This window comes from Silene latifolia, chromosome Y, assembly GCF_048544455.1.
Source record: "Silene latifolia isolate original U9 population chromosome Y, ASM4854445v1, whole genome shotgun sequence".
Classification (NCBI taxonomy): Eukaryota; Viridiplantae; Streptophyta; class Magnoliopsida; order Caryophyllales; family Caryophyllaceae; genus Silene; species Silene latifolia.
Genome location: NC_133538.1, coordinates 48,351,484 through 48,361,286, shown reverse-complemented (window position 1 = coordinate 48,361,286; position 9,803 = coordinate 48,351,484). Strand labels below are relative to the sequence as shown.

The window sequence follows — 9,803 nt, the reverse complement described above, 5'->3', positions numbered from 1 at the left end:
CAAAGAAATAATTTTTTTTTTTTTTTCATAAGCCTATCGACTATAATTCAAAAGGGAAAGCACAACCAAAAGAATAGGAGATGTATGGACGATAAAGCTTATGGTCAAGGAACAGGGAAATGTACAAAGGTGAATCGAGAGGAAAGATTCACAACAAGAATTCCAAGGGTAAGACGGAAAGAATGATATGAGAGGAACTCCCAAAAGGAGTTTAGAAGAAGGATGAGTATCACGGGATAAAAGTAAGACAAGGTTGATCAAGGATAGAAAACACACCCGAAGCGGTGTCGGGAGGAACGACGGCTCCGACTTGATTCTCGACACGTATGGATCCTCTTGGCCTGGCTTCCGGAAAATGAGGAGGAGGAGTAATCTTCTCCTTCTCGTGGCAATCCTTGATGAGATGACCGGGCTTCTTGCAATGGTAACATTTCAAGGGCATATCAAAGCATCCAATTCCGGGGTGATAAGCTTGCCTACACTTGAAACACTTGCGGGTCTCCTCAGGGTTGTCTTTCGACGAGGGAGCTTGTCCACCTTGCACTTGTCCACTTGGTACTTGTCCTCTTGGAAAAAGATTCTTCTTCTTCTTAGCAGATGATGAACATGAGGGCACAAAGGATCTCTTGCCACGGGATTTAGGACGATGATTGACTTGAGCATTGGCATCTTGTTAATTCCGGAGAATTTCAGTAAGGGCTTCCATGATAGTATTCTCCACTTTGGTTGGTCGCACCATCTTCTCAAGACACCAAATAAACCAATCAAGTTAGCACCTAACAAATATCATACACAAAGAGACTACCAACTTAGGTCTTTAGTTCTACCCATCTCTCATTCATTATTCAAGGTCAAGTTCAAACTAAGTTTGGGGTACACGTGTGTGCGTCGGGAGCAACAAAGGCTCTGATACAAGTTAATTAATTCCTTAAAATTGAACAATTTATATTTATAAGAGCAAATATTTATCTTATTGTAATGTGATTAAATAAGATTTAATTTAGTGAATTCATATGTTAATTCACTAAATTATGTTGTGCTTTTATAATTGTTTCGAGGTAGAGGTAATTAGTTATTTACATTTACAAGGGGTTGTAAATTTAACTAACTAGCTATTATGGGACCCATTATATGTTGATATAATGGTAAAATAATACTCAATAAGTTGAGTGAATATATGTTTATTAATTTGTCACATAATTGTTGTATGATCAAATTAATATTTAATTATGTAAGATAACTAATCATAAAACTTATAAACATTTGTGGGACAAATATTATAAGACAAAAATGGACCCATATGGGTACATGAGTACCATCCAACATGTGAAGATGGTGGAATTTTTGGTTTTGTCATTTAGTTGTTGGAAAGATACTCCAACAACTTATGACAATACTTTTCTAAAAGCCTACTATCTACATATAATTAGACTATTGCATATGAGACAAGGCAAGACCATAAAATGCTCTATAATAGGCATTTTGGACGTGTGATGCCTTAGAAGAGGACTTTTTTTGTTCTTCTCATTTTCTCCAATAAATCTCACATGCAAAAGAAAAACCTCTCTCTTGTCCATATTTTTCTTTCTATCAAAACTTGAGAAGTTTAATCTAAATTGTTCAAGGATATTACTAATATTATTAGTGTAATATATGAGTATTAGTAATCAATTTTAAGGTAGACTACTAAATAAATATCTAGTTAATATTATTTAGTAGTGATAAGGGCTAATCTTGTGTGCAATCAAGAGGAGAATCTCTACCTTGGGATTTAGGAGGATCATTCTAATACTCATTATAGCTCAAGAACAAGTGAAGGTAGGAGACCTTTTTTGTGCCCAAAAAACCGAAAATAACAATGTAAGGGACATTGTTTTTCTTATTAATCTCTTATTTTATTATGCATGCACTAGATCTAAAGAACAAATAATTAAGAAGTTAATTAGTACACTATTAGAGGAGTCTAATAATAGGTATATGAACCTAACAGGCTCATACCCTCGAGCCGCCTTGGCGTCGCCCTTCCCGACGGCAGGTCCTTGGCCCGAATCCTTTCGAGCCGCCTCGACGTCGCTTGGGTCTCCAGGTTGTAATCTTCGATTGACCTGGGGGCTCTACTTTGAATTTTGCCCTGTCGAAGCATCAGTTAAAGTGGGGCCTCTGTAGATACCCAGTATCTGCTGAGACTCCAACAAACACCCGATGATTATCGGACTACAACATACTTAGGAATCACAGCGTTTGATTGACAATATGTGTACAACTTTATGTCGGAAAACTTAAAACGATTTCGAAAATAAAACATTACAAAACTTTTCAAAAGTACCTGGAGTGTTTAATGCATGACGACGGGGACGCAATGGCACTAACTAGAGTCAAAATCGACACCGGACCAAAAACAGACTCAAAAATTCAAATCCCGACTCCAACAAGGAGTCAAAACGAGTCAAACACAAAAAATAAACCATTCAAATGCTTCTATGTTAAGATTTCCCGGAATCTTACATAGTCAAGTACCAAACATGTTCATCCAAATCCTAGGATAGAACAAATCATGATTGCATTTGTGTGATAGTGACAAGACACGTCGAAGACGTGCGACATGGCTCGCGCCTCTTTGAGCAGCCCAGGTGGCCATGTCGGTCAAAACTCACACAACCACTCATTTTCCTATAAATACCCCTCAAATGCCACCATTTGAGAGTGACGCGAGTGTCCGTCCCCTCTTTTCTCCCTTAAAATTCTCGACTCGACTTCCTAAGTCACAATCCGACATGTGTTTACAACCTACCGATCGTAAACACAAGCCTTACACATTGTTTGGTACCGTCATCGTGCGTTAAATCACTTGACCGGCCATCTCGACCACTGCACCATCACTAAACTTAACAAAACACTCTTTTTACTTGCCAAAACGGTTTTAAACCGCGTTTTCCGACCAAACGAGTTGATACACTTACGTCGATTTCTCGCCATAAGCCTAGCATGTAAGTATGAGGGTGTAAAAATCTTCTTTTATCATGTTTTCATATGTTTCATGACTATAACATGCTAAATTATGCATAACATGGTCCAAAACATGAGAAGAATGAGCCAAAACCGGACTTTTGGTTGAGGTAGAGGCTACTTACGTAGCAGATAGGCTCGTGCCTAAAGGACCCTGCCCAGCCTTAAGTCCAAACCGTGTTTGGTCTCTTCATCTCCTTTATTTTTATGTTCATATTTGTAATCGGTTTTTACCATTTCAAGTATCTTCAAATCATTTTTACAAGTTTTTAACCATAAAATATTTTTCACCCTTGGTTATTAATACCATGACGGTTTAATCCGTGTTTCGGTGATAATATTTGGTTAATTACATTTTAAAAGGTATTTTAAAGCCTTTTACTTCATTTATTTACATTTTGGAGGGTATTTTAAAGCCTTTCATCATTTATTTACATTTTCAAAACAAATGCATTAGTCACCAATACAAAGTCATCCTTGGTTCCATATACCATGTCGGATTTTAACCCGAGTACGATGATGAATATTGACTAATTATATTCAAATTAACTTAAAACAATTAGTTCATAATCATTTTCAAAACTATTCATGTCAAGCTTGGAAAATCGAACCCGACATCGAATATCGCCAAAACAATGACGATTATTCAAGTCTCGTTCTTCAAATCAACACAAAAGCTGCCTAAACGGCCTTTCCAAAACAAAATGGTTTCAAATACCCATTTATCAACACGTTTTATAAATGTTTTTCAATGTTCAGAACACGTATTCTATCGTTGACTGACCCGCACCTAAACAGGCCACTCCTTTTTCTATTTTTCAAACCAGGGGAGACCCCCTTGCATCGCCAATAGGCTCGCGCCTCTTCTGGATGCCTGATGCAGGGTCTGTTCCCTTTCCAACACTAGTCTAGGACGATCCTGACTTTGGTCAACCCGAATACAGGACTGATCAGATGACTAGTTTGCTCATTCAAACACCGTATTTGCAAAATGTCTTACTAAGACAAACGAATCACGTTATGCACTATAAACCTAATTTAGTAAATGGATGTTTAATTTCCGTCTTGCATGCAAATCAACATTAAATCCAACTCGACATCTTATACTTGATACTTGGATTAAATCAACAGACATAGAAAGCTTTCACATGTTAGGTTTAAACCAATGGATGCGCATTCATGCATTTAAACCGTTTTATCAACTTTTGCATTCAACCAACCAAGATCGATCAGTAGAGGCCGCTACCGCGGGCGAGATTGGGTGTCTAATTAATGGGCTTCCCAATACGTACCTTCACCTCTTACTCAGAAGCTTTGGATAGTGGACGACCTTATCCAGGGCATACGTGAGTCATTCTAGAGATAGGATGCTAAAGAGGGACGATTCCTTATCTTTAGTACCTATGTCAAACCCTGCTTTGTGCTTCGTTTGACCGAGGTATAAAGTGGATTCGAACGGGTTCCAAGCATCCCATAAATGCTTGGTGGTGACTCCGACAATCTCTAATTGTTTCGAGACCCTTGCCGAGACGAAACCGACCGATCTAAAACGATCCGGTCGAAAGCATTTTCACGCCGCCGAGCGTGGCTTTCAAGAGACCGCTATATGTCCAACAGACTGGCTTGGCGTGTAGGTGGCCATGTCTAAACCCTGCAGACCGAATTTATACTGACCTACGACCCTAGACTAGACTCCTAGAGAATGATGGTGAACCGATTGTCCTAGCTATTTCTCTTTATTTGGTAAACTCGTTAGTCTCTACTTTAGTCCTTTTTATTTTCTCTCTCTCTTATCTCCGTAGTTAGAACAAATCATCTAAAACCCCCAAGAAACATTTACTCAGACGGACTTAGTTTAGCATATATTTTCCCATCTCCCTGTGGATTCAATACCTGACTGCCTCTACTACATTTATTAGAGACCGGTTGGTTTTATTTTTCATATGGTTGCGACAGCCGTGTCAAATTTTGGCGTCGTTACCGGGGAAGTGGTGTAATTTTGGTTCTTTATATTAAGTTTGTCTCTCGTCTCAAGAAATTTATTCCTTGAGACCGATCTCATATTTTTCTAGTGCTTTAATAGTGTTGCAGGAAATCTGTTCTAGAAGAGGACATTGTCATACCTGCTGTTCTTTCAACTTTATTTGCTAGAATGCCGATTATCGCCAGTCACTCAGAGCCTACAGTGGATTCTCTACCTAAAGTTTTTCTGCTTCCCACCACAGATGCAGGCACCTTTGGGATTCATCCATCCTATATACAGTTAGTTGAGACAAATCTCTTTAAGGGGGTACCTAGCGAGGATCCGTGTAAGCATATAGAGTTGTTTACGGAGTATTGTTCTACCATTCCTTTATCTGCTGGGGTGACACAGGATAGGGTCAAGGGAGTCCTTTTTCCTTTTTCTTTGATTGATGATGCCCGGGAATGGTTAAGAGATCTGGACAGAGAAGTTGCCGGTGTTACTGACTGGAATTCCCTAGCTTTAACCTTCTACATAAGGTATTCTCCACCACAGCGCACCAATACACTGAGAGGGCAGATCACCACTTTTACACAATTGGCCGATGAATATTTGAATGAAGCTTGGAATAGGTTCAAGATGTTGGTACGCTCTGTACCTCACCATGGTTTCCAACGATGGTTCTTATGCACCCAATTTTACAATAGGTTATATGATGATCAAAGAGCTGTGTTGGATAGTGCAGCCAAAGGGAGATTTCAGAAAAATGTCGAAGATGATAAGGGATGTCATCTTATTTAGGAAATGGCCATTCATGTAGCTGAATATGGAAATCTCATAGGATGTAGACAGGCAAGTGAACCTTTAGTGGCTGAAGTAGAAAGTCCTAGTGGAAGGCTTGATAATATGGAGATTCTACAAACTCCGGGTGCACATGAGCAAGTCCATGCTATAATTGAGCAAGAGGTTATTTGTGGTAGATGCGGTACAGAAGGCCACGACCCTATTACTTTTATGGCGGATGTTGAGCGGGTTCGTGCTTACCAACAATTCAAGCAAGGAGTCCCGTTCTCCCCACTTTATGAAAATTTAACCATGCCAAGTAGCTCTTGTCTTCCTAATCCGATGCCACAACAAGTTGATTCATCCTCTACAAATGTGGAAATTGCGGAGTTGAAGTCCTTGGTTCTATTCTTAGCACTTCAACTTGAAAGAAATTCAGACAAAACTGAAACTTCCATAGAAAAGTTGCAAGACCAAGTCGCACTACTTACATCCGAGTAATTAAGTCAAGTGAATCACCCACCTCAATGTGATCCGATCAATGCAATAAATATCCGAAGTGGTCTTACCTATGATAGACCAAAAATGCCAGAAAATGATGATATAACTGTTGTTAAAATTCCGGAAATTGTCTTGGAGGAGTTAATCGAAGATGCCCCTGCTGAGCATCGTCAAATCACTCGATCGAGTGATAATTCTTCTCGATCGAATGACCTGTCCTCCGAAAACGTTCGATCGAGTAACCCAGACATTCGATCGAATGTTGCTTATTCTGATATTCTCGATCTAGGAAATTGTGGTACTCGATCGAGTGTTCGTCCACCAAAAACCTTCGAGCGAGTAACCCAGACATTCGATCGAATGGTGCTAAATCTGATGTCCTCGATCGAGAGATATGCATTCCTCGATCGAGTAGTTTGCCTGAAGAAAACGCTCGATCGAGTAGAAATAGTACTCGATCTAGTACTTATACCAGCGGTGGTTCTTTTTCAAAGCTTAAACCCACTATTGTGTCATCTTCCCCTGCTGCGGAGATGCCACATTCAGACAAAGGTAAAGAGAAAGTCGTAAACCCACTTATTGTTACCAGAATTCCTTATCCGGGACGTGTGAAAGATGCTAAGGTTGAGCGACTGTGCGGTAAATTCGTGGACGTGGTCAAGAACCTCCAGGTAACCGTTCCTTTTACTGAACTAATTACCCAGGTACCTACTTACGCAAAATTTATGAAAGATATTTTGACGCGTAAGAGAGAGCTTAGTGAAGTCTATTGGAAAATGTGTCCTCAACAATAGTGCGATCACATGATTTAATATCATAATTAAATCTCATATTCAGAATACGTGAGGGATGATTTATTATATAATCAACTGATCGTCATTAATCGGTAATGATTGGCTGACTAGAGTTTGACATTACTGTCGTGTGACGGTGGTGGTCAGTTGATCCCTTAAGGTCACACCTAAAGGACAATTCCTTTAATGGATAAATTGATTAATTTTATGACGATACAAGGTAATCAATTCCTTAAAATTGAACAATTTACTTGTGATAGAGAATATTGGTATCTTATTGTAATGAGATTAAATAAGATTTATTTTGGTAATAAAAATGTTTTATTACTAAAATTGCTTATTGTTTGAGAAACAATAGAGATAAGAATGAATGGTTAATTATAATTACAAGATGTTGTGAATTATAATTTTATAACCCATTTTATTTATAAGATCAAGTATCACTAGTCAATTTGTTATATGTAATTAAATTAATTTGTAAAATGATATTTATGTGATAAATATGCATTAAATTAATTAATAACATGTAAAATACTACATGTGACATATTGTGTGACAAATGACAAATTGACAAAATAAAATGGTGGTCCATTTTTTGTGTATGGACCAAATGGAGGGAGTAGTGTGGTTTGAGGTTGATTTATTTTATGAGAAATAATCATAGGCTTTGCTTTTGTAGCCTTACACCTATCCTACATTGCCTTACACACCTACACATTGTGAAGACAAAAAGAGAAAGGGAAAGATGCCCTTTTGGCTCCTTCCTACCCGGCCACACCTCCTCATATGAGGACTTTTGTTCTCATTTTTCCTTCAACCAATTCATTCATATTTTCCTACATGCAAACCTTCACATATTCTCTTCATCTCTCTAAATTAAGATTTTGAGATTCGCAAGCATTTGTTCATCCATTCTAATATCACAATAAGATTACTAGTGTAGTAATAGTAATAATATTAGAATTATTTTAAGGGCAATAGTATAATAAGCTAGTTAATTAGTATACTAGTTTAAGGGTAAGTCTTGGGTGCAATCTAAGGAGGATTTCTATACTACGGATCTTTGGAGGATCATCCTTATATTCATAATAGCTCAAGAACAAGTGAAGGTAGGAGACCTTACTTGTGCCCACAAAACCGAAATTAACAATGTAAGGGACATTGTTTTCTTATAAATCTCTTATTTTGTTATGCATCCACTAGATCTAAAGAACTAGAAATTAAAACGTTATTTTGTTCACTGTTAGAAGAGTCTAATAATAGGTATGTGAACCTAACAACTGGTATCAGAGCATAGGATGTTGCATGCATAATCGGTTATTATTTTTCCGAGTTAAAATGTTAACATATAAAACTAAAAATTTGAGTTTTATGAAGATAAAGCCACGAAATCTTTTGCATGTTATAAATTCTTAAAATAAGTAAACCTTCACTACTGGTTGTGGTATTTTAGTATGACCTCACAAGAATATTTTATGTATTGCATGTAAAATATCATATTAATGTGATTAATATTTCATGATTTATGAATTTTTAGTGTAAAAATGGCATAAATGGAGGTTAAAATGACTAAAAATGGTTAAAATTACTCTCTGACCTTGAAAATTTTATATGACCTCACATGAATAATTTAAAAGTTGTGTGTAAAATCTCATATTAATTGGATTAATATTGCATGATTTATGATTTTTATGAGATAAAAATGGATTAAAAGAGGTAAAATGGTTAAAAATAGTTAAACTTAAAATTGGGCCATGAAACTTTAATATATTGTCACATGAATGATTTACAGAGTGTATGTAAATTTTGAGATTAAATGATCTCATTTAGATAGATTTATGAATTTTTAGAGTAAAAATGGCATAAATAGTGACTATTTTAGCATAAATAGCTAAAACGAATTGCATGGCATAAGAAAATTATTTTAGGTTGCATAAATATCTTAGTATGGCCTTAGTTTTAATCAATATTACCCTTAATGTAAGGGAATATTGATTCGGTTATAATTTAATGTGATCTCGTATCACTTTTATTTTTATTAGTTTTACCACTTTACAAATGTATAATTGGAATAGCTTTGTATTTTTATTATTATTTGTAATTATGGAGTATCTTCAAGACGGTGCCATTCGGAAAGGTGATCCGACGAAGACGGTGTTCTTGGGAGGCGTGCCACTTGAAGATTCAAAGGACCAAAGGAGTTGGTTTCCGAATATGTAATAGATTATTAGATTTTCTATTTTAGGAAGGTCATACTAGGAATTTTATTATTGCTTTGCATTTCTTTTAATATGTTACATGCATTGCCAAATCGCCAAAACAACACATGCATATCATATCGAGTAATCGACCGTGTCAATTATAATAATCGTAGTTCACTACTTTAGTTCACTTAAAACGTCATAGATAATAAATTGACAAGACCTCTCACATATAATAATTGAGAAATAGCCTTACCAAATAGTAGAACCCATGAATCCCAATTTCATAAGGGAGTTAATCCGGCTTCACCATAATACAAACCCTGTTACGTTGGGTAAGTGGGTAATAAAATGTTATTACATCGAATTTTGGATTGAGCTCAACGGAAGTATTCGTGACCGTAGTTGCATGTTTTCCGGGCTAAAGATGAAAATTAGAGTAATTTTTATCAACCGAGAGTTCTAAAAGTAGAACGATTAAGAGGTTAATCCACCGAGTTATATTAATAAGGGATGACTCGGCTCACCGTACCCGTATTAATATGAATTTGGATC

General features: G+C 36.8%; 1 non-coding gene across 1 annotated transcript; it reads right to left on the bottom strand.

Moving 5' to 3' along the window:
* Positions 1-5,533: 5,533 nt before the first annotated feature.
* On the bottom strand, positions 5,534-5,640 carry LOC141636090 (small nucleolar RNA R71). The gene has a single exon (XR_012540727.1). It is a non-coding gene; the product is annotated as a small nucleolar RNA R71 (small nucleolar RNA).
* Between the last annotated feature and the right edge of the window lie 4,163 nt (positions 5,641-9,803).